This window comes from Rhinopithecus roxellana, chromosome 21 (assembly GCF_007565055.1).
Source record: "Rhinopithecus roxellana isolate Shanxi Qingling chromosome 21, ASM756505v1, whole genome shotgun sequence".
Taxonomy (NCBI): domain Eukaryota; kingdom Metazoa; phylum Chordata; class Mammalia; order Primates; family Cercopithecidae; genus Rhinopithecus; species Rhinopithecus roxellana.
The window spans coordinates 58,798,534-58,821,674 of record NC_044569.1 but is presented as its reverse complement, the minus strand read 5'-3'; the positions used below and the strand labels follow the sequence as shown (position 1 = coordinate 58,821,674).

The window sequence follows — 23,141 nt, the reverse complement described above, 5'->3', positions numbered from 1 at the left end:
CACACAGCCAATGAGCAGCAGCCTGAGGTTTGAAGGTCTGTAAAAATCCACAGCCCTTTGCTTTTAAATACAACACAACAATATGTATTCCTAAAGAGTCAGAAAATTCCTCTGTAGGCATAAATATCAACGCAAAAAGGAAAAGCACTGAATAAGTCCCCTCATCAGTCACCATGCTATGAAACGTGACACATTGGCAAAAAAAAAAAAAAAAAAAAAAAAAAAAAAAAAAAAAAAAAAAAATGTGTTCTGAGGCCAGGCATTGTAGCTCACGCCTGTAATCCCAACACTTTGGGAGCCTAGGATGGGTGGATCACTTGAGGCAGGAGTTTGAGACCAGCCTGACCAACATGGCGAAATGCCGTCTCTACTGAACATACAAAACATAACCAGGCATGGTGGCATGCGCCCGTAGTCCCAGCAATTTGGAAAGCTGAGAAAATCGCTTGAACCAGGGAGGCAGAGGTTGCAGTGAGCTGAGATCACACCATTGCACTCCAGCCTGGGTGACAGAGTGAGACTCTGTCTCAAGGGAAAAAAAAAATTTATATATATATATAAAATACATAAATATATAAATGTGTAGAAAATATATAAATATATATTATATATAGTTTGCTTTTAAATAAATATACAGTATACTTCACTTTGTGTAATACTTGTGTTCCAGGAAAGTTGTTTGTAAATTATATATATGCAAATATAATTATATTTAGAATAAAACTGGGAGTCTGCTTCTTAGACAAACCCTGTTAAGTGTTTTTTAGACAGGAAGATATTTTTATAATGTGCCAGAGCACACTTTGTTTATTTTTGGACAGGGTATAACATTAGATGATCTAGGAGTTGGCTAATTGCCCTTCGCATTTGGGGGTCTTAATACAAAACATGGTTTTGTATTAAGTGGTTTATGTGTGAAGATGAATTTTGCCAAATTTCAAAGGATTTAACTAGTTAGATTAAGTTTCTAACTCGAGCCAACCTTTAGCTAATTATTTCTTTTAAAGGTATGAGTAAATATTTACCAGAGAACAGCTTAACGCGTCTTAAGTGATGAAAGCAGTACTATTTTCACAGATTATTGGAGACAAGAGTATGTCAGGGGTCTAATCAGTTTCCTTTTGTAAATGGTTTCAAAAAGTTTTTTCTAAAGTCTATCTTGTCATATAATTTATATATATTCCCTAGTGATTTACTTTCTTTTTGTTTGTTTTGAGATGGAGTCTGGCTCTGTCGCCCAGGCTGGAGTGCAGTGGCACTATCTCAGCTCACTGCAACCACCACCTGCTGGGTTGAAGAGATTTTCTCCCACCGCAGCCTTCTGAGTAGCTGGAATTATAGGCACATGCCACCACACCCGGCTAATTTTTGTATTTTTTAGTAGAGGCAGGGGTTTCAAGAAGTTGGGCAGTCCGGTCTTGAACTCATGACCTCAAGTGATCCGCACTCCCTCGGCCTCCCAAAGCGCTGGGATTATAGGCATGAGCCACCGCTCCCCGCCGATTTACCTTCTTTAGAGTGCAGGTGCTGGTGCGGAGTGAGAGGAAAGAAGATCTGGAAATGGCAATAGAAAGCTAATCTTTCAAGAGCCGTTAAAGTTAATAATTTTTAAAACAGTTGACTAAAACCTAGCATCCCACTGGAAAGAGATTCACAGCCTCCCTGGATAGTTGGCAGGATCTGCAACCAACGTCGGGGTGGGAGTGGTGACTAGGTGAAACAGCCCTTCACAGATCTCTCTAGCCTGAGTGTACCAAGGCTGGGCACATGGAGATTCAGGCAGGCCCTGAATTCCCCATGCATTTTCTCCCATTACATTGACATTTCTAAGCTGGCAGCATTACAATGCCAAATCCATGCTTTAAAAAAATCAGCTCAGGACTCAATCTCTAAAATGAAATCCCAGATGTGCTGCTGACCTGGCGATGGCTCCATTTGTCCCCATCGTTGTCTTTGTATTGCAGTGTTTGAGCCATTATCTGAATATTCTATTTCTTATTTATTTCTAATCAGAGTGATAATTTTTTTTGAAAGAACAAAATGAAAGAGTATGTATAACATGATAGATCTATGTCATCAAAGATTGTGTCTCAAAGCAGCAAATAATTAAAGAGTTTACATTACTTTTAGCTCCCTGGGAACAGACATCCCTCCTATCCCCTCTCTCCACTATACCATGAAATTTTTTAATGTTTTTACATATTTGAGTCGGTAGATATTTTCCAGAATGCATTACATTCTGGTAAGGTACTGCCTACAGTTAATCTGCATTAAAACTATGTTAGTTTCAATAAATCAAATTGCATCTCCATTTAATTGTATTTGTTACATTTAATTGAATCAAATTTTTGTTTACTCTTCTAAATATTAAGAAATAGAGGAACTGAATAGTTTGTATCTTTTATAAACTGTGACGGTTTTAAACTGAAGCTCTTATTTTTCTCCTTGCAGGTCAGCAGCCAGTTCTTACCCAAATGGTTCTTTACCTATAGTCTGGGGAAATAGACGTATGTCTATTTATGAACAAATTCCATGATTTTTCCTATTTAAATTTTAATGATATAAAGGACCAAGGCCTAACATAAAAATCTCTATAGTGCAAAAATTGTTGATAATGCAGTTGAGACAGCCATAAACATTATTTTCATAAATTCGTTCTTCCAGAATATGTATTCCTAAAAAGTCTGTTAAATCAAGTTTAGCCTAAAGTTGCCTCCTTACATATTTAAGTTCAGCCTAAAGGTTTTTCTGTACATCATGAACTATACAAATGGAGGTGTAAACAGACCATAGCCCACACCTGTGCCAGTCACTGAGTTTGGCCAATCAAATATAGCCAACTGTCCAAATCGTGTTCAAATAAGGCAAATGCAGAACTTGTAACCAATCCAGTTGTTTCTGTACCTCACTTCTGTTTTCTGAACATCACTTTCCTTTTGCTGTCCATAAATTTTCTTCCACCACATGGCTGCGCTGGAGTGTCTGAATCTGCGTGATTCTGGGCCTAAGGGATTCATGAATTGATCATTGCTCAATTAAACTCCTTTAAATTTAATTTGGCTGAAGTTTTTTTTTTCTTTTTCTTTTTTTTAACAAGTCCCAAATGTGTTAACAACCATGTTTGGAAAATCAGGACAAATTAAGCTCAAAAATGTGGACATCAACAGCCAATCCGGAAAATATATGGGGAGGTTCAAATGAATTGATAAGCTTTTACTCAGTCTCCTGTTTTTTTCTGAACATTTCTTTACTCACTGTTTGAACCTGTATTTAGTATGTTTCTCCACATAATATCAGAAAATTTTAGCATCGGTAGTAAGACAAATTAACAAACTAAAATGAGCATAGATATTTAAAAGAGTCAAGGACTTGGAGAAGGGAGTTTCAGATACATCTAATGTCATAATTAACACAAGACTTCTAATTAACATCATATTCCTAATTGGGGTAGTCTATTATGAGTTGGAGACTATTCTCATTTTTCTGGGCTGCCCTATGTTGACTCTTCAATTTGTAGGCAAATGCAGATGTCTTCTTTTTACAGTGGTTTTAGGGATACCAACACAGCAGCTCACTCAAACATATCTCCCCTTCCAGTTTACCAGAGAGCTGGGTATTCCCATCATTAGGATAATTTCACAGGTGCAGTAGAAACGCATTTTATGTCAGAGCCCCAGAAACACGCAGAACTTCAGATCCCTGTAAGAATGCGTTCATAGGGCAACAAAAATAGCATCAGTGCCTTGAGCTTCATTATTGTCCATTTAAAAAGCAGTTGTGGCCGGGCATGGTGACTCACTCCTGTAATCCTAGTACTTTGGGAGGCTGAGGCAGGCGGATCACTTGAGGTCAAGAGTTCAAGATCAGCCTGGCCAACATGGTCTGGTAAAAATACAAACCCTGTCTCTAGTAAAAATACAAAAATTAGCCATGCAAGGTGGCAGGCGCCTATAATCCTAGCTACTCAGGAGGCTGACGCAGGAGAATCGCTTGAACCCAGGAGGTGGAGGTTGCAGTGAGCTGAGATCACACCACTGCACTCCAGCCTGGATGACAGAGGGAGACTCTGTCTCAAAACAAACAAACAAACAAAAAAGTCATGTGAAGTCCATTTCTACTTTATTTATAAAACTACAATGGGAAACGTTGCCATTATGTGCTTTGTGGCATAAACTTCCTCTTAGAATTTACTAATAGAAAAAAAAAAAGCGTCTCTCTCAAAAATCTGATACATTTGCTTTAGCCTGATGAGAAAAGCTTAAGGTATTCATTGCCTTCTTTTTTGCCTCTATTGCCTGGAAGCTCAGAGTTCAGTTTTTTGCTCAAATATGGTAGGTATCAAAGGTTCTCTGGTTCAACTACTTTACCTCTCTCTACTCCTAGACTACATGGCTTGGTTCTTGCTTGTTTTTGTTCTTCTTTCACGTACTTGATTGAATTTTTATCTCTATTCCTAAATGATTGCAAATTATTTCATGGGAGGAGATAGAGTTCATTCTTGTTATTCACAGGAGTTATACGTTCTATAAAGTTGCTACAAACACTGAATTAGTGAAAACCAAGTCATTGCTATTAGAGGAAATGGGATTAGGCTCCTGTGAGCCTCTGGCCACAGTATTTTCATCAACTGAGCAAAATAGAACATTGTTTTCTATGTGCTTTCGTTTAAAGATACCTTATATAATATATAGTTGATTCGTTAACACTGAACTCATGGTCAACAGCACTATAACTCACGCCTGAACGAAACTTATCTGTGTATCTTCTCCTTAAGGCACATACAGCCTGCTTGCCCTTAAGAACACTAGACAGTCCCTCAGTACTGCCCATGGGGGGTATTTTAAACAGAGAAACCACCACTTGAAAGGACAAAAATGTGAAAAATATGGCATTAAATAAATCATGAAAAGGACACTTGTTTACAACATGAGAGCTAAAACAAGAATGTACAGCACCAACTTGTTTGACCTCAGCTGAGAATATGCAAGTTGCATGACTCAAATTTTTACCGCTCTGTATATGCCTGCAAATAACTACAAAAGCACCATGATATTGATTCTGGGGTCACAAATAAATGTTATTAAGCAGGCAGATTTGCAAATACATGATTATTGAATCACAAGGATTGATGGTATGTTATCTCAAAATTAATATTATTATATTTTGGCCAATTAGCATATTTACAACAATAAGAAGAGCAGGTTAACAAATAGAAAGGAGGGTTCTGTGGGAGTGGAACTGGTGAAAAGCACACTTGGATAACCTTGTAGAAATATGCAAAAGGCTAGAGCAAAGACAGAATGAGCATATTCCAGGGGGCAGCCAGGGGTTCTGACCAGCGACTCAGGGCCCTGGGAACAGACTAGGAAAAACAAGGTGAGGCTAAAAAGGAGACAGCATTAACCTATTTCACAATTTTCCTTTTTTTTTTTTTTTTCTATTGCAATGACCTTTCTATTATATTCATTATTGCTTAGCTAGAAGTATCCGGAGGGACTTACTTTCTTTCTAAATAGATTTTATTTTATTTTATTTCATTTTATTATTATTTTTTTGAGATGGAGTCTCACTTATCGCCCAGGCTGGAGTGCAGTAGCATGATCTTGGCTCACTGCAACCTCTGCCTCCTGGATTCAAGCGATTCCCCTGCCTCAGTCTCCCGAGTAGCTGGGATTACAGGCATTAGCCACCACACTCGGGTAATTTTTGTATTTTTAGTAGACAAGGGGTTTCACCATGTTGACCAGGCTGGTCTCAAACTCCTGACCGCGGGTGATCCTCCCACCTCAGCCTCCCAAAGTGCTGGTATTACAGGCATGAGCCACTGCGACAGGCCCCAAATAGATTTTTTACTCTACACTTAGGCTAATACATCAGGCCATGTGAGTGGGCATTGTGATGCTAATAGTAGCCTAATGCATAAGGAGCTTTGGCCAAATTGTTAGTAAAAGTTGAGGCATCAGATTCTAAAGGAAACCTGATGTCATATTTCTAGTGTTGATGATGAAAAACTTTATTAAACCTGAAAGAGCCAACTCCCTCCCTATACCTCCATTTTCACAGCAACACCCACACAAAGACACTCAACCGGTGAAAACTGGTAGAAAGGCAGGCTGGAAAATAAACATGTGAAATGTGTAGGACAAATAAGCAGATCAGCTCATTTATTTAGGATGCTGCAACGTAGTAGATTCTCAGTATTTCAGGGATCTATTATGTAAGAAGTAGATCTAAATTTGGCCGGGCACAGTGGCTCACACCTATAATCCCAGCACTTTGGGAGACCAAGGTATGCAGATCATTTGAGGTCAGGAGTTTGAGACTAGCCTGGCCAACATGGGTGAAACCCCATTTCTACTAAAAATACAAAAATTACCCGGGTGTGGTGGCTAATGCCTGTAATCCCAGCTACTCGGGAGGCTGAGGCAGGAGAATCACTTGAAGCCGGGAGGTGGAAGTTGCAGTGAGCCAAGATGGTGCCACTGCACTTCAGTGGGTGACAAAGAAAGACTCTGTATCAAAAAATAAAAGAAAGAAAGGGTAAATTTTCTGTCTGTACTGGGACTGTCTTTAACTTTAACCCTCACAGATCTTCCATTTAGTGAAAATTGTTAGGATTATTTGTATCATAGACCTCCTTAGAAATTTTAACTCATAATCATTTGTCAGTGTGATTGGCTAATTCATTGTCTCTTCCCACAGTTATATCCCTCAGAAGATATTGATATATTGAAAAACTATATCTATATGATGTGTTTTATTCATGAACTTGGCTCAGTTCTTGAAGTGGCACTCTCATTATCTCTGATTAATATGACACTCTTCTCCTCCTCCCTGCAGCCATCTCAGGGTTATGAGATGTTTTTCTTCTAGTTCTGTGGCTCTTATCCTTCCTGTCCTTCATTTGGACTGTGGTCCTAAACCTGTTAGGATGGGCAACCAACATACAGATTATAGTGTAGGAGGGACCTTGCCCAAATAGTCATGATTTTTAGCATTAAATGTTTTGATCTTGTTATTTGGCCAAATTTTACAGAATTTGAAGAAACATTTCAGAAAAGACTTTATATTAACATTTTCCATTTTAGAAGAATAGAAATAATCTTCATGTTATTATGATACATTAAAGTGTTAGAATCAAGTAGATTGACTTGAAAGTTAGAATGCGTCTGATTTCCAAACAGGCCAGTTTGCTCTGCTTTCTTTTATAGTAGGTTGACATCAGACCATTGGCCCAGCTGATATGCAGCCAGAACACACCAGTGTGGTTTATTTTGATTGATCAGCAGGTGTCGTGCTCATTGTTGAATGTGTTTAATATCACCCTTAGTCCCTGAAGAATCAGGAGAGGAAACAGCAGAGATGAGTGCAGATATATTACTGACACTCTTTAAAATGACTCTTCAAGTGTACATTCTCTTTGCAGTGACTCAGAAAGAAGCATCTTCTTAATATAGAATAGGTTGGCACTGCTAAAATAAAAAAAAAGAATGAGCTTTATTGAAAATCTAAACTTATAGGTATGTTATTACCACAAAGCTTTAACAAAAATCAGCTGTACAGGGCATTAATTTATTGTAATTTATTATAGTGTTTTCTTGAACTTCAACAATCAGAGATATTTTTACTACAAATTCTTATGTTATGTTCCTTGCTGACACAATATCCAGTGACAATGGTACAAATGAATTTGAAAGACAGTGATTTACTTTATAGAAGTTTATGTTGCCTGTTCATTAAAAAATAGTATTATTGAATAAATTGAAGAAACTTTCAACAAATACTTTTGTCTGAAACTAGGGGATGGAGGGTGAAATTAGTTGCAGCAGCCCTGCAGACTAAGAATGTTTTTAAATAAGCTCTTGAGACTACACAGATAAGACCTAACAGCAAGGTGTGTCTTAAAATTTATTTTAGTCAATGTTTTGATTTTTGCTTTGACGTAAGGGAAAAAGATTTTTACCTATCCTATTAATATATAAGGTTGTCTTGTTTATCTTTCTTGATATTATCTTCTAAACTTTGATGGACTTGAGAATGTCCTGATAAACCTAGTTATACCTAAAATTACTTGAAAATATTAAAAGAAATTTTCTTTTCACATAAAGCTTTACAGAAACCTTTTCTGAAAAATAGTTCAAAGCCGTATGCCCTTGAAGTAAGACTGGAAGCCATTTCAGTGCAGTTCATTAAGTCCTCTAGCAGTTCTGTAAAGAAAAACGCATCAATTCTCTCCAAGAATATCAATAGTTATCTGATCTAGGCTTTGTTTGTGCTGGAATAAGCAAGAAACTGTTTACATATCTTTTCTTACAAACAAGTGGGGCAACCAATTCCACATTTGTTTTCTAAATTTCTCTGACTTGAAATTATCATTTGGAGATAAGCCAAGTACAGATAGAAAACCCAGACTAAATTTCCCTGTGATGAACGAATTAGTTTAGTTTAGAGCTATTTCTCACATAGCAGTCTTCTATCACTAGACATTTGACCTAACTTACTCATTCACAGTCACACACACATGTTCATGTGGCAGATACTGGACTCCATTTAGCTTAATCAATAAGGTATGTTTTTAAGGAGTCGAGCTGTTGTCTGTGATCCCTGCCAATCATCTAAATCCTTAATTGTGAGTCATTTTATTCTACATAATGAATCTATTTTTCTAGACTGGAGGACTGGAAATTGGACTGAATAGTGTATTGGTGTCTTATTTCTGAAGCCAATGACTGAGGAGGCAATATAGCACTAATGATTACTCTAAAATTATTAAGGTGCAATCAACCAAAATATCTTTTGCTATCATGTATCTTTGAGGTTGGCCATTTAGTTTGCAACGGTGGACCTGTTTGCCGAACCTACAGTTATTTATAAGCCCATCTCTTATTCTGGTAGTTGGCTAGATTTGGCTTAGAAAATAATGTCATCATTCTCAATGGAAAAATGCTCAGGCTAGTTGATCAGTTACTAATACTTTAGTCTGCAGAATGACCACAGCATCTGTGAATTCACCAGCTCAATCTACTTACATATACAGTATTTCTCAGTGTTCATGGGGGATTGGTTTGAGGACCCTCGGTTAATACCAAAATCCACAGGTGCCCAAATCCTTGTATAAAATGGCACAGTATTAGCATATAATGTCCTTCAATATATTTTAAATCATCTGTAGATTACTTATACCTAATGCAATGTAAATGCTATGTAACGAGTTGTTATACTATATTGTTTAGGGAATAATAACAAGAAAAAAATGTCTGTACATATTTAGGACAGATACAACCATTCATTTTTTTCCCAGATATTTTTGATCTGCAGTTGGCTAAATCTATGGATAATGAACCCATGAATGGGGAGGGCTATCTGTACCTCTCCCCATCTCGAGATGGAGTCTTGCTCTGTTGCCCAGAGCTGGAGTGCAATGGCGCGATCTCGGCTCACTGCAACCTCTGTCTCCCGGATTCAAGCAATTCTCCTGCCTCAGCAACCCGAATAGCTGGGATTACAGGCGTGCACCACCACGACTGGCTAATTTTTGTATTTTTGGTAGAGATAGGGTTTCACCATGTTGGCCAGGCTGGCCTTGATCTCCTGACCTCTCATGATCTGCCCGCCTCAGCAACCCGAATAGCTGGGATTACAGGCTTGCACTACCACGTCCAGCTAATTTTTGTGTTTTTGGTAGAGACAGGGTTTCACCATGTTGGCCAGGCTGGTCTCAAACTCCTAACCTCATCATCCGCCTGCCTCGGCCTCCCAAAGTGCTGGGATTACAAGCCTGAGCCACCGCACCCACCTGGCTATCTGTATTTTTAAATGTTAAATAGATGGGAAACTGATAACTTATTGTCAAAGATACCCAGTCGGGTGTTGTTGACAGTATTGGTGAATAAGCCTCAAATTCTATGCAATTCCCTTGAGGATGGACTTAGAAACTCTACAGAGGAAGACAAAAGGTCCTTTCTACAAGACAGGATAGTGACCATATTTTCAGAACTATGGATCAAAACATTTATTTAACTTGTTAAATATTTATTATTCATTTTACCCTGAATCTGCCAGTGTAATGGAATATTTAAAGTAGTAGCTGCTCCATAAATTCCAGGCCATAGCACTGCCATCCAGATGGGTCACATAGATTTTACTGATAAAGTTATTTTTGCCCCGCAATTCTCGTACAACTCTATTTCTAAGCCTGGAGCCTCTAACATTAGGCATTACTTTGGACTTTTGTTACATGTAAACAAGTAAATATATTTACTGGGAACAGTAATTTATAGTTGTTTTTAGCCATAACTACGTTAGCAGAAATTAATTTATCAGAAAGACTAGCCAACAAATCATTGATTTGCTAGCTTGGGGGCAGCAAAATGGCACTAAGCACTGTAGAAAACATCAAAAGAGAGAAAGATGGGCTCTGAAATAAAGTTCTAAGAAAGATTAATTTTACCCATGATTTATACTATAAGGAAAGAACTTTACCCTCAATTAATATGAAGGATACTCAAGAAGACAATCTTACCTTCATGATAAAATAGACAAATCATAACGTTATTTGCCCAGACAGAATTTTAGGAGCCATAGAGAATGTTTGACCTTATAAAAAGCTTCATTATTTCCAATTAAGTAGGAGAAGCTGAGGTTATATTATTTCTTCACAAAGTCTGCAAAAAAGCATCTTTTGATTCTTCCTTACTAAGGTGTCATGACAAAGCAACTATTATTTAGAATGTTATTGACTTATGTATAGACATTATTGCTATAGTGTAGACATACTTCTGGAAACTCATCACTGGAATAAATTTCATAAAAATATTCACTCCTGTAATTCTAGTATAAATTCATTTCTGATCCATGTGTACAGGGTAATTTTAAAGTCAGAGTAATGAAGTTATATTTGCTGCTAAAAAAGCAAAAAGATATTCACCATTCAGTCTACTTCTTAGACTTTTCTTAATTAGTGTTGGATTTGAGGTATACTCTCAGCATCTGGGGGTGCTAGATAGTACATCACGACAAAGAAATAGGACCTTAGTAGATAAGAAACCTTTACTTTTCTGCCCTTATATTTATTTGTCCTTGGGACCCTGTGGTTTGGAGAAGACCTAACTGTTGCCTGTATCACCTAGTTCAGTTGTGCCTTGAAATCATTCCTTGGGGTGATTTTGGTAATTGTGTTACCTAAAACTGGACTCAGAAAGACTATGGCTACAATGGGAGAATGTTTGTTTACTTTAACTCTCTTTCATGTTTTCCATGCTGTGCATATTTACGGCACAAAGGTCTTGTAATCTTAACAAGTTATATGTAAAAAGGTATTCCAAAGAGAAAGCAGTAGTAAGAAAAAATAGAATTTGCAAAACTCTTCCCATTAAAGTCAAAATTACTAAACTTTTGATTTTCTTATACAATAGCCTAGACTTGAACACTGTTATATTCAATGAATGTATACTTTTGCTGATAATAGTTCGAAGCTGAAAATGGGGGTGCTTATTGTTGGTCTTTAGTCAAGGGTTTAACATCAATGTACATTTTCACCCTTGATAACCATGTCAAATAGTCATCAGTTAAAATGATTCACAAATGTTCATCATAAGTTGTAGGAGGACTTTTTTCCAGCAATATGTGTGTCTTCTTTCCATATTTATTATTACTCTCTCATATAAGTCCATATACTCTTTACAAAACAAGAGATTTGTCCCTATAATATTAGCTTACCTACAATCAAAACACAAGAAAAAACGCATTGATATTTCCCAAAAGAATGTGAAATGTTGATCAATTTACAGATAGGGATAACATAGAAGATTAGCAGTTCAATACTAGTTTAGTGAATAATATAAGTAGCCAAATGCTTAAGAAAAAAAAAAAATTAAAGTCCACAATACTGTAATCAGAAATCTTGCCTGGAATATTTGTAGGTGTGGATTATGTGTCTGACTTGTACATGAGTCATTTAAATGTTCTCCATCTATGATCACCACAACAGAAATAACTTGGATATTGCCATTTTATAAGGAGCTTTTATGAAAAACTTATTTGTTCAAACTAGATGTCTCAAATGATGGATCCATAACAAAGAAAGAGTTATACACCTGAAATCCAGAAGGAACACAGAGAACTTCTCAACTGAACAAGTAGGCATGCAATATGTTCTCATACTAATTATTTAATAGTCAGAAATACTTGTGATGGACAGTTTGAAGCACCCAGATGGTGGTATAAATAATTTTTATACATTTAATAGAATATCTCCCAAACTTTTTCAAACAGTGAAGAAAAAACTATTAACATGGAGATGAAGAAGGGGAAGAGAAGAGGCAGAAGAAGAGACAAGGTAATTTTCCCTAAATTTGGTCAAACATTTGACACGTTTTTCCAGTCAATTTCTTGACAATATTTTACATGTTATTGGAATCTACACAAATACTCATTACTAGACAATTATTCTGTAATTTTTCTAGAACATCAAGATATATTTGTTATGCTTTGGTAAGTAGATCTTGAGGATAAAAGTGTCATCAATTTAGTGACAGCAAAGCTAGAACAAAGCTACTAATTAAAATGAAGAGAATGGGAGTTAATTTGAACTTAAATTAACATTGGCTGGGCATCAATTATTAGAGCATGATATTAGTGAGCCAGAATCACTTGATTCAATCACATTCTGTTGGGTTACCAATCTCTACTACTAGGACATATTTATAATTGAGATATGACTTGTCATTTTTCACAGGGTGGGTTGGGAGAGAACATAGGTGAAGAGAATTATACACGAAAGAAAAATTACTTAATGATTGCCCCCTCAGAAGCTACAGGCATATTTATTATGTCCTTCCAATTTAACAACAATGATTTTAATGATAAATACATATATATACACACATATATATAATTATATATATAACCTTAAATTTTCCCTAAGTCCTTCCTGAACTTAAACGTATTTATTAGCTAAAGCAGAGTAGTGGTTGCAGAAAATAAAGAAAATAATTATTCCTCTCTTATGGTTACTCCACCTCCTTCTTTCCAGGACCTCCTTGACAGATGGTATTTGGTCTCATAGATTTTGGAGATCACCCATGTGCCTGTATTTCCCAGTCATTATCATCAGCCTGACCTCTCCTGAGAGGTCTAGATTTCAAGAGTCATTTTCTTGAGCATATGCAATTGAATAACCACAGTTACCTCAAATGCAGTACTTCTTCCTCCCTTAACCTGCCTTTCCTTTTCTATGCCTGATTTCAATTTTGGGGACTACTATTTATCCATCTATTGCCTTAGTAGAGCCAGAAATTTAGACTTCATAATAATTTCTCCTTTCCCCCTATGTCTGGTTAATGCCCACTCTTGCTAATTATTTCTTTAATATTAATATAATTTATCTTCTCCAACTTTACAATTTCAGACCTTTGGTATTTCCCACTCCTCACTGATCTTTCTACAGTTTTAACCTCCTTAAATTTATCTTCCTCTTTATTACCATATTACTGCGTTCAAACCACTAACTGAAAACTTATCAAGTTACACTAAAATTATCTACTCATGTAACTCTCTATTTTACTTGATTCTAAGTTCTTTAAGAGCAGGAACTATATCTTACTGACCATTACAACTAAAGTACCTAATATGACCTGCCAGATAGTAGGCACTTAATGAATATTTTAAGCAAAAAATTCAGATAGACGAAAATTATACCAGAGATTAAATTGGTATTGTCAGGTTTAACACGGTGACAGGTTTTTTGTTGTAATAACATTGTCAGCTTTAACCAACTTAACATTTTTCCTAATGTTTGTAATGTCCTACAACAGGCAGCAATTTTGCTCCTCAAAGAACATCATTCATTCTTGGATTTCTTATTTTCATCTTTCAGATCAAGTGACTATGCACAATGCATAAACTGAACTCTCCACAGTTCAGTTTACTGTGGAAAACACCAATTAGAAAGCAGTTCTGAGCTATTTTTAAATCCTCCGATTCTAATTTCTACGTACTTTTAGAAAACACGATTCCTGAAAAATAAGACAAAAATATTTCTACTGGTTATAAAATATTGCAATGCAAACAGAACATATTTCTTTAAACATATAGTTAATATTTATGAATTTTAATTGTTCCTTTTCTATTTTGAGTTAGTTCTCTGTTCTCAAGTTGCCAAGCTTATACCCTCAAGTGTCTCAATATTTACAATATTGATTTTTAGAATCAACCTTACTGCTCTAGACTGCTTAGACCTTCACGGCTATGTTTTACTAAAATCACTAGAATCTAACACCTTCTAGAACTGAAGAATGGGAAACTGGTTTCTGGGTCCCTGGCCTGATGCATAAGTCTACTTTAAAAGTCAAAGCAAACTTTGAAAGGGTGAAAACTGTAAGGAATCAGAACCATGGAAAATACACCTGATAAGAAGATCTGCTGGGAAGCAGAATAACAATATAATTTGAGGCAAATTAATCTTCAGAGCAACTCAGTTATTATCATTTAATCATTTCCAAAGAAAACCTCAATGTAGAATTTTATGACTTCCTCAGAGCTTGCACAGGAAACAGATGCCCAGCAAGGTTTCTCCATGTTTGCAGAGGACACAAAGCCTGCAGGTTGGTGTACCTGTACTTAGTGATCAGTATGTTTTGTCTTTATCCATTTTTCATCTCTCCTCACCTTTATTTAAATATAAGTTGCTCCATAATCACAGATGAATAAATTCTTATCAAGTACGTACATTCCTGAGGGCACCCAAATTAAAGGTGTTCAGAAACAATACTAATGAATACTTGTTGGGTATATTTTATTTTTGTCTTCTTGGTTTTCCTAATAGGTAAGTGAAAAAAAATAAAATATAGCAAAGGAGATTTGGGGAGACTGTATAGGCCAATTTCAAAATAAGTAGAACCTGATGATGGCCTAGTGAAATTACGAGAAGAAAGCAAACCCAAAGTTGCTCATTTCATCTTATTACTATTACTACTATGCAGGCTTCATCAACTAGCATCTCGTTTCCAATTGAAGATTAAAGAATAGACCTTTCAAACTTGATGGTCTATTTATTTAAGCCTGTTTTGTTATGTTTTAACCCTCTGTTATAAATATGAGAATATTTTTGTTACAGCATTTCTTTTCCTGTAAGATATGTTTTGCAGTGTTGTTTCCTAGGTTCTTCCTAATAGAAGCTTTTACTTCCAAACCTTGAGAGGCAGTATTTGAGAATAGGTATTACAAACCTTAGAAAGATTAAGATCAAAGATTGAGTGGGAGAGGGACAGATATAAGGACTGGGAATGACAGTTTCCATACAGTTAGTTGTGATATCTATCTTTAGTTCGCTTAAAGAATTAATAAATTAGCAAACAGGTTGCATTGCTCCTACATTTTACAGCATTTGGGAGAAAGTTCCAGAAAATCAGAGGCTTAAGTTACTCCAAGGATGCACCTAAGTCAATATGTGGCACCTCTTGATATTAGAAAAAGTTTCTAATTCTTTTCAAAGTCACTAAGACATGACTAGCTTCTCTTTCCCTCTGAAAAATCTAATTTCATTTTGTATTTTTAATATTTAGATATGTACAGGAACATTTATCAATAGTTCATTTTGTTTATGAAAATAATATATTTTGAATAATAGACCGTAAGAACTGAATAATTCATTTAATGAATTTCTCAGGCTCTGATTACCTTGCCTAAGTTAGATTGGGCAAATATAATACAAGCTGATTTTGCTTTTTCTAATTATTATTGTTCTGGTATATCCCTCAGGTCAGATTTAACACATAATCTCATTTTTTTCTGAGCCAGTTAAGGAGAGAAACAAGAAGAAAACAGATTAATTTGACTCCAAGTTCAATATGATTGAAAATAAATTTATGTGCTAGAACGAAGCCAGAAAGAGGACTAAAATGAAGTCTTGTACTTTTTTCCTAAACTTATTAAAAAGAAATTTTCCCTCTATTATAGAGTTCATATGTTTCTATCTCTTCTTCCATGTTTACATATATGCACACACACACACACACACACATACTTATGCACACAGATTTATGTATAACATAAAGATAACCTTAGGTAGATCTAAGGTTATCTATCTATCTATCTATCTATCTATCTATCTATCTATCTATCTCTACCTATCATCTATCTAGAGGGATAGACACATAAATGGAAGGAAGAAAAGGAAAAAGAAGGAAAGAAGGAAGGAAGTAAACATAAAACAAGAATTATGTGTTGCCCAAGTCTAGAGTTGAACAGTAGGGATGTTAAAATAACCCTTACCTTTTATTTTACACAGGAGAAAATCAAGATCCTTAAGGAGACTGAATGCCCTGTCTATAGTTATACACTACTCAATGCTAGGAATATTTGACTAATAATAGACTTCCTACTGTTTCTATTTAAATCCCACCAATATATGAAGTCTACATCTCCTCTCTATGAAATCGTTTCCAAAATTATGTGAGTGGGTCTTGGTATCCTTGAATACAGCTGTAGCTACCTAGAAACGTTTTTCCTGCTTTTCTGGATATTAAATATTTGCTTTAGAAGGCAGCCACTACTTAATCTACTTTGATCTGTTTTATATTTTATAACTAAACTTTCATTATCAGTTCTTAATTTAAAATATCTATAACACGTTATCAAATATTAAACAAATTGTGTTCTTGTATTTGTAGGATTACAGCTTTGGATGAGCGCTTGAGGGTTGTTTAGTTCAACCTCCCAGTAGAAGCCATTCTGTAACACCTCTGACAAGTTAAGTTTTAGGTTGCTGTACTTCCTGATCTTCATTGGTCTTGTCTAGTTTCTGCAATGACTCTTCCCCATTGGTGCCTCCAGATTCACCTTGTGCCTCTCTCTGCCACCTGCTTTCCATTCTCCAAACTCCTTTCCTCAGTTTCTTGAATACTCCAAGCTCTTTCCCAGGTTAAGAATTCAGCAAATGCTTTTGTACCATCTGGTTTGTTCTTGTTCAACCCCTTCACCTGACTAGCAACCAGGCAACCTTTAGATCTCAACTGAAATGCCCTTTCCTCACAGTAGTCCTCTTGACCACTTCTGCCATTAGTCTTTCTCATTTAAAGAAGTGATTTGCAGTCGCAATAACTTCTCAGCTTTCTTTGATTTTAATTTTCTTTTGGTGTTGTGTAGACCTTCCATTCTGAACACTATTTTCTTTCACATAGAAAGAAGAGGGATTCATGGCTGGGTGCAGTGGTACACACCTATAATCCCAGCACTTTGGAAGGCCAAGGCAGGCAGATCACCTGAGGTCAGGAATTCAAAGCAACCTGGCCAACATGGTGAAACCCCATCTCTACTAAAAATACAAAAATTAGCCTGGTGTGGTGGCACATGCCTGTAATCCCAGCTACTTGGGAGGTTGACGTGGGAGAATCACTTGAACCCCGGGGCAGAGGTTGTAATGAGCTGAGATCAAGCCACTGCACTCCAGCCTGGGCAATAGAAACTCTTCTAAAAAAAAAAAAAAAAAAAAGAAAAGAAAAGAAAAGAAAGAAGAGGGACTCAAAGTAGAAACTGAGTAATTCTACTTTCTTTCACGTTCACCAGCACCAGCATGAAGGGAGATGACCCTTCTTTATTCACTGCTTTGTTTCAAACAATGTGAAAATAATCTATCACTCTCCTGAGCATTTTTCCCAAGATTCCACTCACTGTGCGTTACTCTTCTTCAAACTATGCTTACAGCTCTGACAACACCTTCGTTAAGTATTTCTAATTATATGTTTCCTTTATTCATCTGTTCTGGAAGTCATTTTAAAAAATTGAATTTATTAGAGCTTCCACGTATGTAGCCTCATGAGTTTTTCTGGGGGCATCCTTCTTTTCAATTATCTTTAGAATTAGGTGAAACGCTATTTTCAGAATTTTTTAAAGTTAGTTTTTCTGAATATCTTATTTTGAGAACTCCATCTCTTTCCCGAACTGCCAATGATTCCACACTGCTACATGAAATCATCACTTCCCTGTCCTCATCTCACTGTTTATCTTGGCCCTGTCTGACACCATTGACCACACCCTTCATCCTAAAAAAAATTCCTGGCTTAGGTTCATGATGACACGCTCATCCAGTTTACCTTTCACTTGAATGGCTTTTTACTGACTCCTCCCATTCAAGGTCCCAAATGTCTGCATAAGCCAGAGCTGCATCCTCAAGCCCTGATTTTTTTCTCTGTAATCTCTCTCTGAGTGATGTCCTCAAGGCTATCACTCTAAATAGCATCCATAGGCACTTGCCTCTCAAATTTCTATATCCAGCTATGATGTCCTCTAGGTGTTCCAGATTCATATATGCAAAAGCCCAAGTTGATAATTCCACTTGGATGTTGAAAAACACTTCAAAAGGCTGCAAAGAAATTCTTCATTTCCCATTAAAACCGTTTCTTCCCTAGCTTTATCCATCTTAGGAAATGGCCTTCTGTCTACCCAGTATCTTTCAGTAGAAATCCTGTTGATCATTTGGTTCTTTTGTTTCTTCACCTCCACCTTTATCCAATTTATTAGCAAGTTCTGTCAGCTCTGCCTTCAAATATTTTCTGAATCTCTCTACTTCTCTAGGTGGCCACTGTTCTGACCCTAATCTATGCCACTGTCATAACTGGTCTATTGGAATAGCCTCCTAACTGGATTCTCTTCTACTCTGGTCACCCTATGACTTAGTCCCTTCAAGGAAGCCAGAGTGATCTTTTAAAAAGATCACCTGGCCGGGCGCAGTGGCTTACGCCTGTAATCCCAGCACTTTGGGAGGCCGAGGTGGGCAGATCACAAGGTCAGGAGATCGAGATCATCTTGACCAATGTGGTGAAACCCCATCTCTACTAAAAATACAAAAATTAGCTGGGCATGGTGGCACATGCCTGTAGTCCTAGCTACTCAAGAGGCTGAGGCAGGAGAATCACTTGAACCCAGGAGGTGGAGGTTGCAGTGAGCCAAGATCGTGCCACTGCACTCCAGCCTGGCAGCAGAGCAATACTCTGTCTTGGTTAAAAATAAATAAATAAATATAAATAAAAATAAATAAATAATCACCTCCCCTGAGGCTTTTCTTGACCACTGAATCACACAGTCCCCTTCAGATCACTCTCACTATATTACCCTTTAACATTTTTTTTTTCTTAGTATCACCAGAAGTTCCAGAATTACTAATTTATTTACTTATCTATCTCTCTCCAAACCCCAGATATAATTTCCATGACAGCAGAGGCCTTGTATATCTCACTAAACTCTGTTATTCACAATGCTTAGAAGAATATTAAAGTTCATAGTATGCTCAGTAAATATTTATTGAAAAACATTCAACGGGCTATGTCTAAATCACAGTGTTTTGTCATTTTACTTGGAATAAAAAACAAAGGCCAAAAAGTTTATTAGGACCTTCAAAGTCCTCCAAGACCTGTCCCCATTATCTCCTCTCTCTCATTTCTTGCCACCCCCACCTCACTCCCTCTATGCCAGGTGCATAGGCTGCTTTGCTGTTCCTGAAAGATGCCAGAATGCTTCAATCTAGAATGCTCTTCCTCCACATATCCACGTGTATCATTCCCTTACTTGCCTCAGATCGATATTAAAATGTCATCTCAGTGAGGCTTTTCCTGGGCATCTGATACAGAATTTCAGTTCTCCCTGACCCCAGCCCCGGACACTTTCTGCATGCCTCCTGGGCTTCATACTCTCTGCTGAGCATTTCTCGCTAATGTGCCATAGACTGACCCTGCTTATCTAGTTTGGTCTTTGTCTCCCTGGTAAAAGACAAGCTCTATAAGGTCAGGAATTTTGGTCCACTTCTGTCCACACAGAGTTCAGTGCATAACACTCTTTACAAATATTTGTTGAATAAATGAACAAGCAACTTAATTAATTATTTATCTCAGTTTATTGAGCAGTTGTTTAGTTAAAAAGACTAAATTTATTGAAGATTTTTTTGGTCATTTGATAAACAGAGTGTTACTCTCTTTATTGGCAATCTAGACAAGTTTGTCTTATTTAAGGAGTGCCAATGGGAGGTTAATATTCGGAGAACATGAATAATGATTGCAAAGGGTGTGAAACAAATTGAGTAATACTATCAACTCCATATTTGGGGTTTACAATAGGTTTGTTATTATGCGCAGTGATGTTGCTGCTTCCTACTTCTATAGGATATACTTAAGCCCCATATATACCTAATAATGAATTAAAAAAAAAATCATTCCCCTTTGGCAGCCATCTTTAGAAAGGAACGTATTCTTCATGGGAAACACCTGGTATGTCCTGTCTGTTTTTATTGAAATCATTTTCCTGCATCTCAACATTACAATTACTTGCTTAACACCTGAACTATTGGTCAACCTGCCTTGATGAATCAACTCAAGAAACTGGATTGATTGTGAGATGAGCTTTATATGAGTAATTGTTCTATATTTCATGCCCTACTGATCTGAGAGCCCAAAAACCTAACCAAAAATTTGCAGAAGTGAGGGTGGGAAAAGAACAGGTTTCTATTCTGAACAACCTGGACATTTGGATAACTTCCATTTTTCCAGAAAAACAGTGAAATAAATGAACAGCAATTCTGAAACCAACATATAGTTGTAGTGTAAACTGGCATACCAACTGATCTTCTCCTACCAAGAAGATCAATTATATTAGGGTTACCTTCCCTATTGGGTCAAACATGCCTGTTCCAGAAATGACCTATGAGAAAGGGGAACTGTGGTTTGCTTGCATTCAACAGATTCCCTTTATTCCTTCTTGGCAACTATGAGAACAGGCTCATCCAGTTTCATCTGCTGTTTTGTTTTCCTTTCGAAGGCAATGTCAGTAACACTGTATGAGAGGCCATAGTCATTTCTGAAACAGGAAAGTCCCAATAATATTAAACTATCTGTCAAGATTACCCTTTTTTGGTTATCGGTAGGAATCACCTCCTGCCTTCAAGGATGGCTGACCCCATCTGGGTAGAGGATTATACTAGGAAACTGTGAAAAATAACTGAGGGGCAATGGCACATGACAGGTATGTCTCTCTCTTCATCACTGCAATGTGGACTTTACAGCAGCTTGAAAATTCATTAAACTCAAATATCTGAGTTTATAATAATGCTTAAGTCCCTCTTTTCCATCAACTTTTCAAAATTTATAACCATAAAACCCTGTATATTCTATATAGATATTACTGAATATGTGTGATTATAACTAAATATTGAGAACCATAGACATTTTTCTTATAAACAGAACACAATAAAAATTCAGAGCTGTAATATATTAAACAACAATTTTGTTCTTAATAACCTTGAAATTATATGTTATTACTTTGGACTTAATGATGTGCAGTTTAAAACAACTGGAATTGCATAACCTTAGCTTTAGATCTTGACATAAAAAACTCATAAAACATGATACAGGTGCGAAGGCTCTAACCAAACACAGCTTTTTCCTAGGAACACAGTCTCTGCTTACAGTTCACCTTCTTCAGTAGTTTTCAGAGGCTTAACTAATGTTGCATTGGGTGGGAAAGTCTTGAAAGCTAATTTATTGTGACTACTTGAGTGAACACACATGCACACATATACCCTAGTTGGTGCGACACTTAGATCAGAATTCGAAAGTAACAGAGCAAAAAACTGGAAAACAGAAAGTACTCTTAAGGTCTCTGTGGCTATTTCATGTAAGGAAGTGCATATAAATGTCTTATCACTCTCCTGGCTTGCCTCACTAAGTCACTCCTCCTGGAATGAAACCCTGAGCACATCATCATCCATGCTTTTTCTTATTCATTATTTTGATTGTGTTTTTGAGGTGCAAATGAAAGGAAATTAACATTGCTGTGCCTAGGCTTTTTGTTTTTCTTTTTTGCTTTTTTTGGTGGTAACCAGCTGTTTGATAAGCAAACACTCAAAGAGAGCCAGGTTGAGTTGACCCATGCCATCCGTGCAGCACACATCACTACTGTCTTCTTTGCAAGGATTTCTGATGGAAACCGCGATCGAAGGTGTACAGGCACTCACACACGCACACACACACAGAGGCCTCACTTCCCACAGTGCAGGCCGGCGCTGCAGCACCCGGGTAGGTGGGAACGCGTTCCAGCAGCAACAGCCCGCCTTCCCAACTCACCAGCCTGCGAAGTTTCCTTGCCCGGAGAGCAGGTGTCAGATTTCAGAGAGGTTTCTTTCCCCTTCCCAAGCCCTGGAACTCCCGGGCTCCACCGCCAGCAAGGAGACAGGATCTGCTCCACAGGGCGACGAGCACGGGGACAGCTCCTTATCTCCTCCAACCTGTGGCTCCGGATGGGTCCAAGGCCAGGCGGTCCGCAGCCCCTGCCCGTCAGGACTGCGAGTGGCAGGGCTGGTGGCACCACCCTTGGAGTCCGCCGCGGTGGCGGGGCTGGGTAAGGTTTGTGTGAGAAGAAGGCGTGTCTGCAAGTCCCAACGCGGATGTGCGGAGCTCACCTCAGGCAAGTCTTGCTGGTGACTCAACTGCTGCAGTGAGAAACACACTCCGCTCGGGAATGAAATCTCCACACTGTGGGGCTTCGAGTCCTAGCAGCGAGCTCATTTTTATTCATTTTTTTTTTCCTGTGTTTTCTTTGATGTCTCTCATTCAAAAAGCCCAGGGCGCTGTGAGAAGAACTGGGGCCCTGGCATTGCGTTCTATCCTCCGAGGGGGTGTCTTATTAACTATGGGGCGTGAAAGCGAGGGATTGCGAGTGGGGAGCAGAGGAGGGCCTCGGGAAATAAAAGAGGGCGTTGGAAAGAAATTAATATTTCAAAAGTTAGGATGTGTTCATATGAATGCTCTATTAATCGTATGCAACATCCAAATTCACTTCCCAAAGTCCTAATGCACTTCCTAAAGTCACTTCAGAGGTCAATAGGCTACCACTAAGTAAGATAATGAGCACACGGAGGCATTGAACAAATATTTGTTAAGCACCTACTATGTGCTACGTCCTGTTCTAAACACATTAGATTCGTCCACAAAGCAAAGATCCTGGCTGCCCATCTTGGGATTACATTTTAGACACATTCAGACATCCCTAATTTACAGACTGGTAGTAAAGGTAAGAATACAAGCTTGGGTACATTATAGTAGCAACCGATTTACTCCTCTGTGAACAGAATTTAAAAGTTCCAGACCTGTGACTTG

At 37.5% G+C, this 23,141-nt stretch overlaps 1 protein-coding gene across 1 annotated transcript in view; it reads right to left on the bottom strand.

The window, feature by feature from the left end:
* Positions 1–22,614, bottom strand: part of RAB27B (RAB27B, member RAS oncogene family) — a 69,533-nt gene extending 46,919 nt beyond the window's left edge. Inside the window, exon 1 of the mRNA XM_030925973.1 lies at positions 22,110–22,614. The gene's annotated coding sequence lies outside the window, so the exon portion shown is untranslated. The remainder of the gene's footprint in view (positions 1–22,109) is intronic.
* Positions 22,615–23,141: the final 527 nt, after the last annotated feature.